The following is an 18,830-nucleotide window of genomic DNA, read 5'->3' as shown; positions in this document are numbered from 1 at the left end:
GCCTCGGTGAGTGCTTCCCCCCTCCCCTTTCTCCCGGAGTGCACTGCGCGCGCCCGGTGGGCGGGGGGGCGGGGAGGTGGCGGTGGCAGCCATGTTGTTGTGAGTCTCTGTGTCTCACCCTCGGTACTTCGGTGGTTCGGAGGAGGAGGGGGAGGAGAAGGAGGAGGTGGGGTGGGGGGGAGGGAGGTAGGTGGAGAAAGAAGACATCGCCGCCACCGAAGGCGGAGGAGGGGGAGGACGGCCAAGAGCGACGCCGCCGTGTGCCCAACGGTCGGTGTACCCGGCTGAGGCAGCGCGGCCGCAGCAGCCCCGTAAGTCAGTGCGCGCTTGCTCCCTCTCTGGTCCCTCCGCGCCACTGGGGCTGGCTCCCCGGGCTTTGTGTGGCGGCCTCGGCGGGAGCAGACTGCCGGCGGGCGGGTCCACGGGCCTGCGGGGGGCCGGGGCAGGCTGCGGCCTGGGCCCGCTCGCACAATGCAGGGGGAGGGGTGCCGGAAGGGGGTGTGCGCCTGGGGGGGGGCGCCGCGCTCGCCGCTTTCCCGCTTCCTTTCCTCCCCCGCGCCACCTCCTCGCGGGCCGGAGGTCCCGATCTGGTTCTCCCTGCGTTTCGGCGCGCTTGGGGTTAGAGAAGGCGCTGTCCGGCTGCCCCAGCCCTTGGTCTCGGAAAGTGAGGGAGAGAGGCCGGGTGAATCCAGAGCAGCGTGCGCGCTGGAAGTGGGTGAAGAGGAAGCTCTGGGCTCATGAAAACAAGTGGGGATTCTCCAGGGCCCGAGCGTGTCCAGGAAAAGCTTGCGGCAGGCAGATGTGGGTATGAGAGGAACAGTCACTTGGGTTCGACTCGTTCAGGTGCCGTTCGTAAGCAATGTTGTGTTTCGTTATGGGAACAGATTTCGATGCTCGGGAGGATACGGTAAATTAAAACCAAAGACAAGATTAGCGGCTTCAGATATGTCAGCGATAGTTTTGTATCTGAATTGCGCCAAACTTGGGGGAAATAAATTATTTAAAGTTTTATGCCCAAGCACGTGTTACTTCTGAGAACATAGAGAAACCTCACTTTTCTTAATTGAGTTTTTCATTCTAACACATATTTAAGCTATTGGGGAGGGGAATGTATTGCCGACGTGTTAGGTCCGTTAAGATAAATCATGTCAGAACTCGGTACTGCCACAAAAGCTGGTGGCAGAGTTTCTGGTGAAGATTTTTAGGGAAAGCCTTATTAGAAAATGTTTTTAAACGCTTAAGAGAAGCATAAAACCTGTAAAGGTGTTGTATCTCAAGGAAAATTTTTTTATTGAAAAATAATTGGTTAAACGTATTTGTGGGGGGTACAGAGTTAATATCACTACCTGTGTAACGTGTGTGATGACCAATTCAGGATGATTAGCATGTTCATCATTACAAAACGTAATCATTCCTTGTGACCATTAACCAGTAAGAAAATAATTTTAATAAAGGGAGTTACCTAAGGATTTTAAAAGCTTGTTTACTGCTTAGCATCGTGTTTAATAGGTGACTCTTCATCATGTGACCTGGAGTTTTGGAGTATGATTTACAGAATTCTGGATAGGAATCCTTTTAAAAATACAAGGGTTAATATTTTTAATTGGTTGAGTTTTTGTTCTTGGTCTTAATGTCTTTTAAAAACCGATTTACTTCATGTGCACAGTCATGAGTAATTGATGGCATTTCCTTTTTTGCAAGAATGTCTAAAATTACAGTTTTGGGTGAAATTGAGTTGTGTAGAATTGATTTTTGGTGTCTTTGAGAGTAGCTTTTGTATACAGGAAATGTTTACAGTAATTAAAGTTACGTTTCTGAAACCTGATTCCTGGGCTTTTAAGTTCAGTTTAAGTTTTCATATTCTGTTCAGAAGTCTAGGTATTTTATCTTTGAGTTTCTTCAAACAATTTAAACTGTGTTTAATTTTAATACATGGTGTCCTGAACTTCATTTGTCTGAGTCCAAAGTTCTCTTAGGTGTTTGAATATTTAGTAAGATTTCAACTTTTTAAAAAAGCCTAAATTAATTACTGATTTTTAAGTCGGTCTTATAAGGCTGTCACTTTACTAGGCCAAATTTTCTTAGACATTACAAGTATTGTATATAAAATACTAAATAATACAGAGATTTAAGATATTAATATTTGGATTTTTTTTTTCTTAAGCTTTCCATACTTGTTTATAAATCTTTCTGGTGTTGAAAAATAATTTGTCTTCCTCAGTAGGTACTTATCCTAGTTAGAGAAGTAATTATGATCAGATTTGGGCCATGTGTGCTATCTAAAGCCATTCTTAGTGCCGTGGTTTTATAGACACTTAACAAGATCTTCATAATTTTAAGTAGAGGTTGATTCTTGTCTCCTGGACTTAAGTTCTATATACTTCCTAATCTAATCTAAAGACTTTTCTGGGTTTCTAAGATATGGAAACATTTTGTATTTTTTCATACTCTTAAAATTTATGGATAATATTAGAAATATCTGAATATTCAGATCTCACATGGCTGTGAATTGCATTCACAGATTGAGGCCATTTTACTAACAGGTGTGATTAAGATAAAAATTGCGCTTAAGAGAGTACTTCAAAAAGTTCATGGAAAAATAAAAGATAATATGAATCTTTTCATGAACTTTTTGAGGACCCCTCATACTTGTGACATATTAAATAGATTTCTTGCTGTTTTTGAGAAGGTATACAAGTAGTCTGACTTGTTCCTGTTGTCCTACCTCTTTCTTCACTTTGATGAATTTGTAAGAGGGAACTGATCAAGTATGACTGAGTCCCTTCCTCTTTTCTCTGGGAGTTTGTCCCCTGCAGAAAGTACTTAATTTTTTTTTGCTTCTTCATGAGGCCACCAGGGCTAGACTGCCCCTGTGAACAGGAGGAGGACAATTGTTGTCCCTTGCTACCTGTGACTGGGTTGGGATAATTATGGGGTATAATGTTAAGAAGCCCACGTGGCCGAGGTCTAAATTATGCCTTCTAGTGTAGCTTTATCAGTAGTAAAGGAGGGAGGTATTTGGATTACCATCAGTCTAACTCCTGTGTCTCACTCAGCTCCAAAGTGGTGTTGTGGAAAAATGTTTACTCTAACCCTATCATTTAGAAGCTAACATTCTAATAGTGATTTTTATGTTTGGCAATGGAAGCAGAAGATAGTTTTGATTTAAAATTTATTGCTTTTGTATTTGAAAAAGTGAATTTACAGAAATATTTTCAAAATTTTTCAGTGAATAAAACTCTTTGTAGAATTAATATATAGGCAGATTCATGATAAATGCTTTTTCTTATCAGTTTCGGTTGGCAGTATGTTTAGAAACAAAGTTAATGTTTTTTTCCTTAGTGACTTTTTCGCCAATAACTCAAAAGATCCAACTTCTTTATAAGTGAAGAATTAAGATTTGCCTAATTGAACACAAGTGTCACCTTCCAGAGAGTCATTTTAATTCTTAATGAAATTGTGCAAATTTTTGTCTTTCATTGACATTTTTTATGTTAATAAAAAGTTTTGTTTGACCCTTGCCTAGCTTCTCTTTATAGTCTTCTAAAGTGCTTTAAAGAATTGAAAAGAATTGGTTATTCAAGCATGTTGGCAGAAGGATAGTTTCTTTGCTGTGTTCATTCTGCAAATTGAGCTACTGTAATCTCATCCATTTTCAGGTTATATATCACTGATTTTCACTTAATGTCTTACTCTTATTTTTCTCTTGTGGAGGGATAAAAGATTTTAGGTAGAGTTCTGGGAAACATCCATATGTGCCCATCTTATGTGCATATTACTGTAGCTGCCAAGTACAAAAAAGGGGAAGAAATATGAAATGTGAAAGAGGGAAGAGGGTAGTTGAAGTGTCAGAATGTTTTCATTGACTGCAGATGGAACAGGAGAGAAAAGGTTGTCATTATCACCCAAGCAAATACGTGTTTGGACCACAGTAACCCCCCGAATTTGTTTCCTGGAAGGGATTTGGTGCAGTTGGCTACAAATGGTAGTACAGAACCACCTAGTCAACAATGCCTAGGAGAATAGAACCTGCAACTGACTGCCAACATACTTACAATGTGGGGGTGAAATGGGGAGGTGGGGAAGAATTACCTTTTTTAAGTACTGGAAACAACCCAGTAAGTATGTAGGGAACCTGGGTTGAGGATAGATCTTTGTGATTTCTATTGTAGTAGACATCTTAACATCAAGAATAAAAAGTTCTAGATCTCAAAGTGGTAATCCCTAATTTTAGGCACTGTTTCTGACTTATTAGAGTTGATAGGAGATAGTCTCAACTGACTAAATAAAATGCAATTGTTTTTATTCATTCAGACATTAAAGAAGGTAAATGAGTGGTAGAGGTAGGGTGACCCTAAGTATGGGTCTTTACGAGGCAGTCAATGAGGCAAATTGTAGGTAGGGAAAAATACGGACTGTACTGTATGATATTGTTAAGTACCCCCAAAATTATATACGAACAGGAGCTACCTGCATCTTCCGTTTTGATGACCAGGTCATTTTTTTGACCTAATTTGTGAAGAACATCTCCATAGTATTTTACCAGTATCTTTAGCATAATTAAATGCAAAACATTCAGTTTTCTGTGGTAAAACCTGAATCTTTAAAGCCAGTTCAGCAGGAACAGAGCTAAGTTTTGAAGTTTAGAGAGGGTGAGGGCTCCAGGTTTTGCTTACAGATGTTTTCTTGGAACACTTTTTCATTGCAGTGTAATTGATTGCATTTCACCCAGAGGAGAGTCTTAGGTGCCTTTATTTAATCTCTAAATTATGTGGATGCTACAATAGCAAAAGCAGGAGTATTCTAGTCTCTTGCTACATATGAATCGTTTGCCAATACTTATGAGAATTCTGGTCGAGCAAATATTCATGGAGTATGGTTTGAAGAACATTCAATCTGTTTGTAGTCTGAATATTCTTAGTTGTATCTTTTTATCAAGCTATGCTACTAGAAACCATCACACTTTTTGGGGGGGTTGCAGACATGTCATGTGCCAGACTGTCCTCAGATGTTGGTGATGCATGGTCTTTGTTCTTAAGGTGTTTATAGTAAAATAGAGAGGAAGAGAATTTAGTGACCCTGATGGGGGACAATGGTAGAGCTTATAATGCAGGTATAGGGAAGAGGATTGGCAAAAGATATGACTGGAGAGATAGATAGGAGCCTACCAGATTGAAGAGGTTAGTCTAATATGGACAGTCCTGAAGACTTTGGAAATCCAGGATTATAATTTAGGAAAATTTAGACTATATTGTCCTGTAACCCTTACATAATTATTGTGGAATTGCTTTCCATGGATTATTTAGGAATTAGGTACGTGACTTTTTCTTGAGGGACTAACTATAAAAAAAAAGTAAGATTATGAAACCTTGCATGTGTTACACGAATGTTGTTGGGGATATTTTCCATTACAACTCTGTCCCTTGTAATACCACATGTAAGAAATTTATTTTAAAGGTTAATGCTAGGAATAAGGTTGCCTCAAAGGGATTGGTATGATTTCTTTCTTGGACAATGAGAATTGTATATATCTTACTGTGTATTTTCTCCCTTTTTATGGATCATCAGAAGTTAGTAAATTTAGAATTTATTTACTATTTTTGTTACTCAATATTTGTTTTGTTATTTTTCTAAATTAATTTTTGTTTCATTGTGTGTATTTTCTGTAGAATAGTCTGCTTTCTTTGAAAAATTTCTGTTCAAATAACTATAGAGTAAATTTCATTTAAATTATACCCAAGAAATAACCTCCCTCCAAAACACCTAAAAGAAATTATGCCTAAGAATCTTTTTCTACCACAGACCCTTTAAAAAAAATTTTTAATATTTAATTTTATAAACTAACATATATTTGGTTTCTCATTCCATACATTGAAATCTAGGTGTTTGGGGGGTTTTTTGTTGTAGTTTTCTAGACAACTTGCCTTTTTTTAAATTTAAGTATCTTTAGGAAGTTGTTTTGGTAATCTCATTTAAAGTTATTGGGAAACAAATGCCTACCGATTCAAGGATTATTCTTGAATACTTGAGGAACATTAAAAATCACAGTTTATACTCATCACCTAAAAGATTCCTCTTATTTAATTCTAAGGTTTGTACAACGCATATATTAGAATATTCATAACTCATAATAAACATTTTAAAACTGTTAACTGTCAAAAATTAATAAATTATGTTTTCCCACACAAAAGTTAAATCTGTTCTATCCAGTTTGTATGAGAAATTTAAAGTATGTTAAATAACTCACTTATTCATTTTTCTTTGTCTTGGAAATGACTAGAAATACTGCTTCTTAAAGTATCTTTTTGGATTAACATTTACCGAAAAAAGCTGTAAAAAACACTGGGTTAAAGTTAAACAGTTTTGATTGTAGGATTTCTCAGAACCCTTACCATGCTAATGACAGAGAGATTGAACGGGATTGAGGATGTGCTCAAAAGAGGATGAGCTTGCAAAAGAGCAAGTGGGTGCTGGGGAGCAGCGTATCTTAAATGCATTGGACAAGGAACCTCTTATTTCAAAGAACACTGTGAGTTGGTGAATAATACACTTTGAAATGTTTTAAAGAAAAAAATCCTTTTAAAATTGCATTGAAGGGGCCAGCCCATGGCTCACTTGGGAGAGTGTGGTGCTGACAATACCAAGTCAAGGGTTAAGATCCCCTTACTGGTCATCTTTTAATTTAAAAAAAAAAAAAATTGCATTAAAGTCAACTGCTTAAAATAGTTTTTATTCCCTTCCATTTGTCTCAGACCGTGCATTCAAATTACTTTGTTTAGTTCCCGATTACAACCTAATTAATGTTTCTTAAGTTTTCCTTGGTGCTATATTAATTCTAATTGATAATGTGTAACAATTGAAAATTACTAAGGTAGCCATTTGAGACAAGTCTTCATTTGTTGGGCATTCAACCTAGTACTAATATGAACTAAAAATAGCTGTACAAGCTCTCTTGTACTCTATTGTGTGATAAAGCGCCCAAACTGTAATGCATTTAAACTGTATTAAATAGGACCTTTTTTAAAAAGTTTATTTTGCTAACTTCAGTAAGCCTTACAACACAGAAATACAAAGGTAAAGCCAACGGTGCCTCCTCCTAAGATGAGTTAGGTGTTTATTTTTTCACACTTCACACACACACGTATCTAGTCATATATTTTGTCTCTCTCCTGTTTTTGAACAAAAATGGGATCAAAGATTAAACAATTTGGTACTTTTTACTTAACATCATAGACATTTTACTATATTAGTACATATAACTTTAATTTTAATAACTTGTAATTTTTAGCGTATGATTTATTTATTGTTAATCTGTTTTTCTGTTGTTGAGTTTCGGTTGTTCAGTCCTATTTTTGAAACACTATAAGCAATGCTTCAGAAAATATCCTTATATGGTTAATTCTTTTGTATTGGTGCTGTTCATGTAAGGTAAATTCCTAGAAGAGAAACTTCTGAGTCAAAAGATTTTATATTGATTTTTGTTTTTTATTTATTTTTAAATTACAACATTGTTTATATAGCTCTGATCATTTTTTAAAGTTCTTTGAACATGTTAGCAAACTTTATACTTCCTAACTATCTTTTAATTAAATTTTCTTTAACCAAGCATTGAAAACTTTGCAGAAATGTTAATTATCTTAAAATGGTGGGGTTCTTTTTCCTTTTTTCCCTTAAAGAGTATAAAGCCATGGCAGGTCCTTTGTAGATACACTTGTTTTTATTCCAACGGGCATGTGATTGATTCTCTGTCAAATCAACATTTTCCGAACAGAAAATCTTATCTAAACAGGGTATATTGATTTTTAAACAGAAAAAAGTATGTTCACTCATTATGGTGGGTCCTTAATACTCTAGAAAGCACTTATATTCCAATTTTATATATTGCCTCACTTAGTCCTTGCAGTAACCCTAGAGGGAATTGTTATTTCCATTTGCAAATAGAGAAACAGGATCAGTTAAAGTAATGTGAGTTCATTTAGCTAGTTAGAGACAAACCTGGAAATATACTCTAGGTCTCGATTCTGGTTTCTGTTACCCCATCGTGAATGATACTAACAACGTTTTAATTGGAAAACCTCTACGGTGTTTGTCGATATATTCCTTAGCCAAATGGTGAGGTATAAGGGTCTCAACCCTGTCTCCTTGCCCAGACTAATTCAAACCAGCCTTGGGTAGCTATGATCTGAGCATCTGCAGTTTTTTAAAGCCTCCCACCTAGATTCCGATGCACTGTGAGTGTTGAGAACCAGTCATCCTAAAATTGGGGTGGTTATATCCCTGAGGTATATGCAAAATTTCCAAATGTCAGTTAGGGCATTTAGTCTTCTGGAAATCAATTAACAGGTCCTCACTATATGTACTAAGAAAGGTAAACCTCTGATTGAGCCCACATCTTACTGTGGTGGTTAAACCTGGGTACCAAAGAGTTAGCTTTCTTTAGTGATTTATATCTTAATTCACATTGCTGTTAAGAGTGAAACAACATTAGAACTGGGTATTTTGATCTCAGTGGTACTTTCTGAATTCAGATCAGTGATAGTCTTGGGTGGTACGAGTAATTACATATTCTTTTAAACCAGTACACCTATTTCTTCCCTAATCTGTTATCAAAGAATATATTACAAAGCAAAGAACAATACTAAAATACTTTGAAAGCCAGAAATACGTAAATCACATTTATCACAGCCTGTCAAATGTATTGAGTTTAAATGTACAATTTGGTTGGCTCTGTTTTTTTTTTTTTTTACTTTGAGGAATTTATCAAAGTACGGTAGAACTAACCCAGGTGAAATAGCATTTATATTCCTGTAAATCAGATGATGAGAGAATATTTAGATCTATAAATGGGCTTTTTCTTTTCTAAAACCCAGAGTGTCATGAAGTTAGGGCTGGAGATATTTTATTAGTATTGAGTGTACATTTGAGTTCTTTTATATTGCCTCTAAAATCATTGAGAGCTTACAAATAAGACTAAAATGAGAATATTTTTCTTTTAGTGATGCTTAATTTATTGAAAAGGTATTTTTGTGTCATATTTCTTTTCATAGCTTATGTATAGGTGTGTTTATTTTAAGAAAAATCTGGCCTTGTTTGTACGTTTTAGTAAATATACATGTTCCTTTGAGATCAACTATAGAAATCTCTTATTTTTAATGTTTAGATGTGGCATGTTCTTAACTAATCTATTAAATATTTGAGCCCTACCATATGTGAGGCCATTGATTTCCAAGCAAATATGACTGTAATAAGAACTATGTAAGTGTGTTCAGTGATTTTAACACATATTTTAAATATTTTCAAAAATACAAGTAGTGTGTGGAAAATATTCCGGGAGTAAAGAATTATGAAATGTGAAGTAAAAATAATGTATATTCTCTTCCCAACTGTGACCACTATTAATGGTTGGGTGTCACTCTGAGTGTTTTGCCATATATACATATGTGTGTATACTTGTACTCTGTTTTTGCAAAATTGGGATGATAGATATATAGTCTGGTTTTCACTTTGCCTTTTCAGTAAGTGACTTACTATCCTGGAATATTTTTATTTTTTATCATTTTTCCTTACTCTTCAATATCCTTAATATCTTTGTTTTGGCCTTCTCCTTCATGACTATTAATATGTCATGAAACATTGGCGTAACCAGAACAGTTGTCAAAATTATGTTAGATTTTTTCCTGGCGTAATTTTGATTTAGAGAAATTTTAAAGTTTAGTGGGTCAGCTGTATTATTAATATTGAAAAATACCAATTAAATGTCATGGGAATTAAGGAAAAGGTTATTTTATGGAGAAAGAGGCATTTAAGCCAGACTTTGAGGGATATGTGGTATTTCCCCTTGAAGAGATAAATGGTAAAGAGCTGTCTAGGGGTCTGGAATGGTGTAAGCAAAAGGAAGATTGGGATAAAGAGCTTTCAGCTGAGTCATGGTTTGTGCTTGGTAGGTATGGGAAAGAGCATGGGGCTTTTGTTGGAGGCTTGATAATATTGAATCCTCTGCCATTTTAGTAGCTTTGTCTATTAGGATAGGGAAATTGGGCACAATTTTCTTATTTGTGAAGTTGGAATACAGTACCTACTTTGCTGGGTTGTAATGAGAATTAGATGTAATTTTCCTAGTATAATCTTCGCATAAAATTGAGTGCTCAATAATTTCTATTGTTATTCTCTTTGGGGGAAGAGTGTTTGATTAGAAATGAGTCCAAAAAAGTTTGTACTCATTTGAAAATCAGTTTTCAGGAAAAAATTTTTCATATGTTAGTCAAAAGTGTGATTGAGGAAGTAATAAACAAAATTAAATTCACACGATGGCTTGGACCCTAAATCAGTTAACCTTGAGGAAAGTAACCCCTTTACAATCTGCAGTTTATAATTTTTTTTAAGGGAGAAGGAGTCCACATTGTGTACCTGTCCTTTAGGGCCCACCACTCACTTCACATGGCTTTCTGTCATATTGTGATATGTATGTTATTAAACTTTGTTATGGAAATTTTCAAATTCAGAAGTAGAAAAGTACAGTGAACCTCTGGATATCTATCAGCCATACTTAGCATGTGTGAAATCTTGCTTATACCCATGTTTTACTTTTTTTTTGTTGTTGTTGTTGTCTTTTTCGTGACTGGCACTCAGCCAGTGAGTGCACCGGCCATTCCTATATAGGATCCGAACCCGTGGTGGGAATGTAGCTGCGCTCCCAGCGCCGCACTCTCCTGAGTGCACCATGGGCTCGGCCCCCCATGTTTTACTTTTTAAAGGAGTATTTCAAAGCAAATCCCAGACAACATGCTATTTTAAGCATAAATTTTTTTATTGATGAGGACTTTAAAAAAAAAAAGCATGGTCCTCTTGCTAGTATTACAAATAAAATTCCGTAATATCATCTAATACCCATTCTATAGTTGGATTTCTATGATTTTTCTAAAAAAAATCTTTTTGTAGTTTGTAAGAATAAGGATTCAGACAAGGTTTACACAAGTCATTTGACGTTTAAGTCTCAGTCTGTAAAATAGTCCTCCTTTTCTCCCTCACTTTGAAAATTTCATGTCGTAAATATGTTAGTGAAACCAAGTGATTTTTACTTTTCCTGCATTCTGCATTTACTTTCTTGTGTATTCACTTTGTTGTTCTGTCTCTTAAATTTCTGGTAAGCCAATATTTAAATCTAGGTGCTTTATTAGATGGATTGAAGGATTTTTTTTAAGGCAAGAATTGTTTGTAGGTGGTGGTACTGATGCTGTTTGGTATTAAATTACATCCTGAGGCATATAAGATCTTGTTCCACTTTTAGGATGATGATACATTTTAAATTACAGAAAATAACATTACTTTAGAAATACTATTTTTGGGGGAGCTCATTTTATAACATGTTTTACATTTTACGTGTATCTTTGACATTAGAACCCTTTTTTGTAACTTTTCTAACGCATGTCATCTTCATTTCCATCTAAATTACTATCTCACCTGCTCTCAGACGATAAAACTAGCATTGATTGAGGTTGTTTTAGTATGTAGGTCTTCTCTAAGCAGTATTTTATTTCTGAAAATAAATCATTTGAGAAAATGCCTTATGAGACTTTGTAAAGGCACATGTGGTGGTTCTCTTTTGAGAGAATTTGCGGGGGGGGGGGAATCTTGCTTTATATTTGCATGTATAAGTAAAAATTTATCCTATTTTGCCTTCTTGAGACTGTGATCTCTGTGAGATTTTATCCTCAGAGAGCTAGAGCATTCTTGCACAGAAATATTTGTAAGTTGTCCCAGCTGGCTGGTACCGGGATCCAAACCCTTGACCTTGGTGTTATCAACACTGTGTTCTAACCAACTGAGCTAACCGGCCAGCCTTGGTAAGTTTTTATTAAATGTCTAAATGCTGGGGCTAGAATGAAACATATAAATAGGAGATTTGCGCTAATAGGGTCTTTGAAGGAAATTTATGATTTCCGGGAGTCTGTATGTTAATAACACTAATTCTTATGCCAAATTTCATTCAAAACATAAAACTTGACTTTTTATTAACATAGTTGAGTTAGTAATACTGTTATTTGCCATAGAGTTTTTGCCTTGCTAGTAAAACAAGCATATATAATTTCCCCATGAAGTACAATGGACAAACAAATAGAAATTATAAAAAAACTGTTGATGTGGATTTTGGTTCGTCCTGGAGCTAAGTGATTTGTCCCTGCCACTAGAAAAGTATGTGATTCAATTTATGCCCCCAGAAAAAAAATGAATTACTAGGTGTTGATGGTGATCAGTAGAAACTTTAAATCTTTGAGGGCTAGTGGTCTACTATAAATACCTAAAGCTGGATATGGATAATAAAAGGCATTGCAAAACAAATTAATTTTGTTGGCAAATTTGCAAAATAATTTAATATACTGAAGAGGAGAAAATATTCTTTAGGACTTCAGCACCTACCTGTTTGTTTGCAGTAGCTTCCACTAATGCTTAATGATTATATTCATTAAAAACAGTCCAAGGAAGATGATTACCAAGAATATGTCATTAAACAGCTTAAGTCACACTTGTGTATTGACTTACATTTATGTGAATCAATTAGGTTTTTATGTAATTTTGTTATTATTGTAATCGATACAAAAGGTAGCTACAGCCTCCAGGTATAGAAGATCAATTTGGAAAAGTAGTGCAAGTGGAGAGTTGCACTTGTAATTTTGTGTTCTTAAATGTGGTCAGCAGTACAAAAAGTCTGAGGAAGAGCCTGTTCATTGCCTTTCTGTTAAAATGAGCATTGTGTATTAATGTATATGAAGCCATTTATAAATAGTCACTATCTAGATATTAGTTGATTTCATGATCTAAATTGACATCATAAAATATTGAGTAATTTTTTTCATTCAGTATATATTGAACATTTAGATGGCTAAGACAGTCTCTAGTCCCTTTGACCCCAGAGTTTAATTTCTTCTGTGGCCTTAAAATGTAATTATAAGACTATGAAAATGTGATTAGTGTTATGTGGTAGTAGAGAGTGCTTTAATACCATTTAGTGTAGTTCTGAATGTGTTTTCTCCCCTAACTTATTTTTTTATTGTATGCATATAGTGAGGAGTTGGATCAAATGTCTGAGAAAAATTTGTACTTTCTTTTTTTTTTTTTTTGCAGCTGGCCCATACGGGGATCAAACCACTGGACCTTGGTGTTATCAACACCATACTCTAACCAACTGAGCTAACTGGCCAAAATTTGTACTCTTAATGATAAAAATATACTATAATGATGCATAGTCTTGGTTCTTTACACAGCTGTAAGTTTTTGGGGTTATACATTAGTAAATATGAAAACTATCACAGAATTTAATCAAGTTGTTATTTGAGGTGGTTTATTTTTCTCACATAATTAGTAATAATCTGCTACAGAAAAATTAACTAATATTATTTAAGTTTAAAATTAGCAAAATAAGGTGTTGGTCACACCAAGGTCAAGGGTTCAGATACCCATACTGGCCAGCCACCAAAAAACCAAAAAACAAACCAGAAAAATTAGCAAAATAAGACACTGCCATTTCTTTTCTTTTGCTAGGAAACAATCATAATCTCAAAAGCTAACTTTTATTCAAATTTACTTCAAGGTTACATTGGTCTTGGTCATAGAAAGGTTTCTTTGGTATATTTTCTATGTTAGCAAATCCTAATTGTTCATTAAAAGAAATAATATTGGGAAGTTTCAAGTCTTAATAACGCAGACCAAAAAAACTGAAAAGAGAATTTGCACCCCAAGCAGTACAGTGTGCTGTACAACTCCCGAATGTATTTCCTTCAAATAAACAAGTCAATTCAGTATTACATAACTAGTAGCTACTAGGTTTTATTACCATTTATAATAAAAGATTGTTTCTCAATAAGATATAACCATTCAGGCCATTACGTTCATGTCTAAATTCACACTCTTCCTTTGCCATCAGATGACACCAGAATTTGTAGCTGCTTAACAGACAGCAGATTGACATTTTGTGAAAATTTAGGAGTCCCACTTAGTGACATATGTTACCCTCCCCGTGGCTCTTCAAATTTATTTTTCTCAATATGGAGGTTATTTCAGGAGAGTTGGAAAAGTGTTTATTTTATTCCTATTTCATTGTCTTGCCCATTTTCTCCTTCATTCTCTTCCTCATGGTTGAAATAAATAGTAACACCGTAAACTGAAAAGCCCAGTTAAGTCCTGCTGTGAAGGAATGAGATGGGGGTGTTGTTTGATTTTTAGTCTTTTCCCTGTAACTTATCCTTGTCATTGAAAGATAAAATTACTTCCATTTAGATGTGACCTGAAATCCCCATTAAAAAAAAAAAAAAATGGGAGGCAGTATAAATGAAAAAGTTGAAAGCAAGGCCCTGATGTTTAACTTTTGGTTTGCTAGTTTTGGGGAGTGCATTATCTGTATTTAAATTTTGTGGTGTAGTCAAGAGAGTAAATGCAATAGAGCAGAGGTCAGCAAAGTGGCCTGCAGGCCATATCTGGCCCATCATTTTTTTTTACACAGCCCACTCTCTAGGAATAGTTTTTACATTTTTTAATTATTAGAAAAAATAAAAAATACTATTTTGTGACACAAAAAATGAAATTCAAATTTTACTTTTTGTAAGATTTAATTGAGATAAATTCATGCTCATTCATTTTGGTATTGTCTATGCCTGTTTTTGTGCTACAGAGGCATAGTTGAGTAGATGCAACAGAGACCACATGGCCTGCAAAACTTAAAATGTTTACTATTGGCCCTTTACAGAAAAAGTTGGTTGACCCCTACACTAGGGATATGACTCACCACAACAGTAAAAATGGATCCACAGAGCCAAGAGACCTTGTCAGAATCATCCAGAGGTTCTTTTACCTTATGACCTCATCTCTTTGGACCACAGATGAAAACCTGGAAGTAAGCAAAAAACAGCATCAGTAAAGCTTCAGTACTTAGTTCTTGAGAAAAATTCTTAGGTCTGCTCCTTTTTTTTTTGGTTGGTTGGTTGCCTTTTAAATAAAAGTCTCCCTCCTTCCATTCATAAATTTTACAGATTTGTTGTAGAAAGGTAATAAAATAGAGATAGATTAAAAAAATAGGTTGTACTCTGACCACTTAAAGACTATGGATTTTTAGCTTAATTCATTTCAATCTGTACATTACTATATAAGAATTTTCTTAATTACATACCCAAATATTTTTAATAGTTAAACAATACTGTATTTAATATAGATGTGTTGTATCATTTACAGGTATATTTGGCAGTCCTCCACAGGGTAAACAGACTTTACAGTGGCTTTTATTCATCCAGTCCACCATACTGGCTGATTCCCTGGGATAACCTCCTGTCTGGATCATGTTTGGTCACCTGATTGTTCCATAGTGAGCTGTGGGTCCTGCTTCATCCAAACATGCTCTTTCATGCTGCAACATTTAAAACCAAAGATACTGCTCCTAAATTAGTTACTCTAAGATCAGTTTTAGTAAAAGCTCCTCAGAAAGTTGATGATACCCATCTACAAAATGAAATAGTTCCTTCACATTATTATACCCTGTGGTTTCAACAGTTTTTGGTTTTGTCCTTCCCCCACATTGACAACCTTCTTGGTAACCACAGGTCTTAGAGACTTTCTGTTGTCCCTACTTAATTTTTTTCTTGGGGGACAGCTTTGAGGCTGCTGACTAAAGCTCAGACTCACTGAAAATCTGAGCTTGGTCCGACTCAGCACTCAAATTTTTAATTTCACTTTAGCTGTTATGCATAACAGTAACCAATGTATTGAATATTTCACTTTTTTCTCATTAAGATCCTTGTCTGCTAATTCTAACCTGGGTCATCTTGGGGTTAATCTTTATAAATTATTTTTCCCTTTAGGGTACATTTTCCTGTTTCTTCATATGTTTGGTAATTATGGATTGTATTCCAGACTTTAGGATTGATATGTTGATGATACTCTTGATTAACAGAATCTGTAGTGGCTTTAGTTTGGTTTTTGTTTTGTCTTGATAGGATTCAAACTCCAAATTCCTGTGACTTCTGTGGTGGTCATTAGCAGAAATTTTTGCTTAATTCTTTTAGCCTTAATTGGGCTACTTCAGGTCTGTCTCACATGTGTTTAGCTCAGGGATCTTCTAAAACTCTGAGCATAGTTTATACACAGAATTCGGTTGTGTCCTTTCTGGGATTTTCCCTCTTTTTCCAGCAGCTGTGGTTTCCCTAAACTCTGTCTTTTGGTTCTTCAAGCCATTGAGACTGGGTTCTCTATATGAATTTTAGAGCCTCACCTCCACACCTAGGCCTGTCCTCAGGTAAAAAAGCTATAGTAAAATTTTATTCTGTGCTAGTCCTTTAAGTGTTGACTATCCTCTAGTCAGCAACAATTTTTTGTTGTTTTTCATTACGTTTAGTAGTTTTTATATTTGTCTGGAGTTTATAGTTATCTGAAGGAGGGGGTTTGTTCTGACAGGAGCTACTCCCCCATTACCAGGAAACACATGATATTCATTTAAACTCTTTGAGTTCATTTCTTTCTTTTCTTTTTTTTAACCATATTTGAATTTTTTTTTCCTACAAAATCTTATACGTTGAAGATGCCAAGTAGAAGCTTACTAAATTAATGGAAGAAAGAATGAAATGTTCACTTTTAATGTGAGAATTGTTAATGAATCCAGCTTTTCTAGCAAGTTAACAAGAGAACAGCTTATTTGCTGTCCATATATCTGTCTGCGTTGATGTATGTGTCAGTTCAGATCTTTTACCCATTTTTTGATTTAGTTGGTTGTTTTCTTATTGGTGTTTGGTTTTTCGTGTGTGAGTTCTTTATGTATTCTGTATACAAGTCCTTTGTTGGATTTGTGATTTACAGATATTTTCTCCTAGTCTGTGGTTTGTCTTTTTCATCTTCTTAAGTGTCTTTTGTAGAACATGTTTCTAATTTTGAAGAAGTCTAATTTTTCAATTTTTTTTTTATAGACCCTGCTTTTGATTTTGATCTAAAAACTCATTGCCAAACACAAGGTCACACAGCTTTTCTTCTGTGTTTTTCTAAAGGTTTTACTTATGTGTATGATCCATTTTGAATTATTTTATTATTATTATTTTGGTGAGGGGGGTGGCTGGCAGGTGAGGGGATCTGAACCCGTGACCTTGGTGTTAATAAGGCTGCACTCTAACCAACTGAGCTAACCCTGCCAGTTCCATTTTGAGTTCATCTCTACATAAAAGTATAAGGTATGTGTTAAGGATTTTTTTGGTTTGGGGGGGTTTTGCATATGGATGTCTAGTTGTTACAGCACCTTTTGATGAATAGGTTGAACGGGTTTTTAATACATGATTTTGGAATGCATATATGCCAGTCACTGTTTTAAGTGTTTTGTTATTTAATTCAGTGTTAACAGCAAGTCCATGTGGCAGCTGCTGCTGTTATCTTCACGTGAGGAGATTGAGAAAAAACAATTTAGGTTACTTGTCTAGAGTTATAGAACTTCCAGGAGCCAGAACTACAATTTGAATTCAATTTTGTCCCTTTGTTAAGCCATATTAAGAAGTTCGAACTTTCTCATTAATGGAAGGATTAAAATATGGGAGTCACATGATCAGAGTACAATTTAGAAATATGACTAATTACACTTTGGAGATTAGCTTATAGAATGGGAAGACAGGAAGTGGGTTGTAGTGTTTTAGTTAAGAGGTGATGATGGTCTAAACAACCAGTCAGCTGGAAAATGGATAGATTTAAGTGAGTTAGGAGATTGATTTAACAGGACTTGGTAAGCGATTGGGTATCGGTTATAAGAAAGGAACAAATTAAAGTTAGAAGTAGGGAATAAAGAAGAGTAAAGTTGGAATTTTCTGTAATATATTCCCAGAATGGGAGAAAGGAGATAATTGGAAATTTTAAAGTAGAAAGAGATTTGGTTTGTAAATACAAATGGGGGGAGGGGTCCTCAGCGTATAGATGCTCTCAGAGCATTGAAAGTGGATGAGATTGACCAAGATAAAGAAATGGTAGAGAAGACAGTACCTTGGACAGAATACTAAGGAACACTAACACTTAAGGGATGAGAAGACAAGTAGGATTCTTTGAATAAGCTTGAGAGGAAGCAACTAGAGACCTTAAGGAAGTAAAAAGAATAACTGTCATAAGAGACAAAGTAGTAGAAACAGAGAATAGTATTACAGAAGAGAAGAGTGCTTTGACCTAAATGCATTGGAGTTCTGAGAGAGAACTGACTGGAGAAGATAATATTTTCCCGATCAAGTTTGAAAGCTATGCCTGTGTCGTGACTTCAATATTAAATGGTTTTTTTCCAGCAATATTTACTGTAGGAGGCAAAGGGCCACTGACTCAATACATTGTCACATAAGAGATAAAAAGCAATTCAAACTCTTGGTTAGAAATGGAAAGACAGAGAAGTATGCTTTAGTTTTAATTTGAAGAGAAAGGAAAATAATTATTCTTGAGGGAACTTCATTCTGAATACTGTAACTACTCTCACAGAAGATTATATGTTGCTTTCAGGTAGAACTGGATCATCATTTTATTGAGTGTATTTTGTTACTTAAATATTTACAGTGAAGTCTTTTCGTCATTGATATAAGGTCTGCAAAAATGAATTGCTGAGAAATTTTTTAAAATCTTAAACAGTTAATACAAAATAATTTTATAATGGGAAATAACACATAAAAAGACAACTATATTTTAGTGCTTGAGCTCGCTGCTTCTGTTCTTTTGCTCAAGAACTGGTAGTGGTTTCTGTTGGCACACAGAATCCTCAAGAGCCCTTGACTGCATGCTTTTCCACAAGTTTTAATGTAGATTGCTATCATGTACTCCATTTGGGAAAACCTGTCTTCATA

At 35.4% G+C, this 18,830-nt stretch overlaps 1 protein-coding gene across 5 annotated transcripts in view; it reads left to right on the top strand.

The window, feature by feature from the left end:
- The first annotated feature begins 201 nt into the window (after nt 1-201).
- PUM2 (pumilio RNA binding family member 2) overlaps nt 202-18,830 on the top strand; it is an 83,544-nt gene continuing 64,915 nt past the window's right edge. For 4 of the 5 annotated variants that reach the window (XM_063077703.1, XM_063077702.1, XM_063077701.1 and 1 more), the window contains exon 1: nt 202-311. The gene's annotated coding sequence lies outside the window, so the exon portion shown is untranslated. Of the gene's footprint in view, nt 312-656; nt 802-18,830 lie in introns of those variants that run through there. The other variant, XM_063077700.1, reaches the window with a different exon arrangement.

This window comes from Cynocephalus volans, chromosome 14, assembly GCF_027409185.1.
Source record: "Cynocephalus volans isolate mCynVol1 chromosome 14, mCynVol1.pri, whole genome shotgun sequence".
Classification (NCBI taxonomy): Eukaryota; Metazoa; Chordata; class Mammalia; order Dermoptera; family Cynocephalidae; genus Cynocephalus; species Cynocephalus volans.
This window is presented reverse-complemented; position numbering and strand designations above follow the sequence as displayed.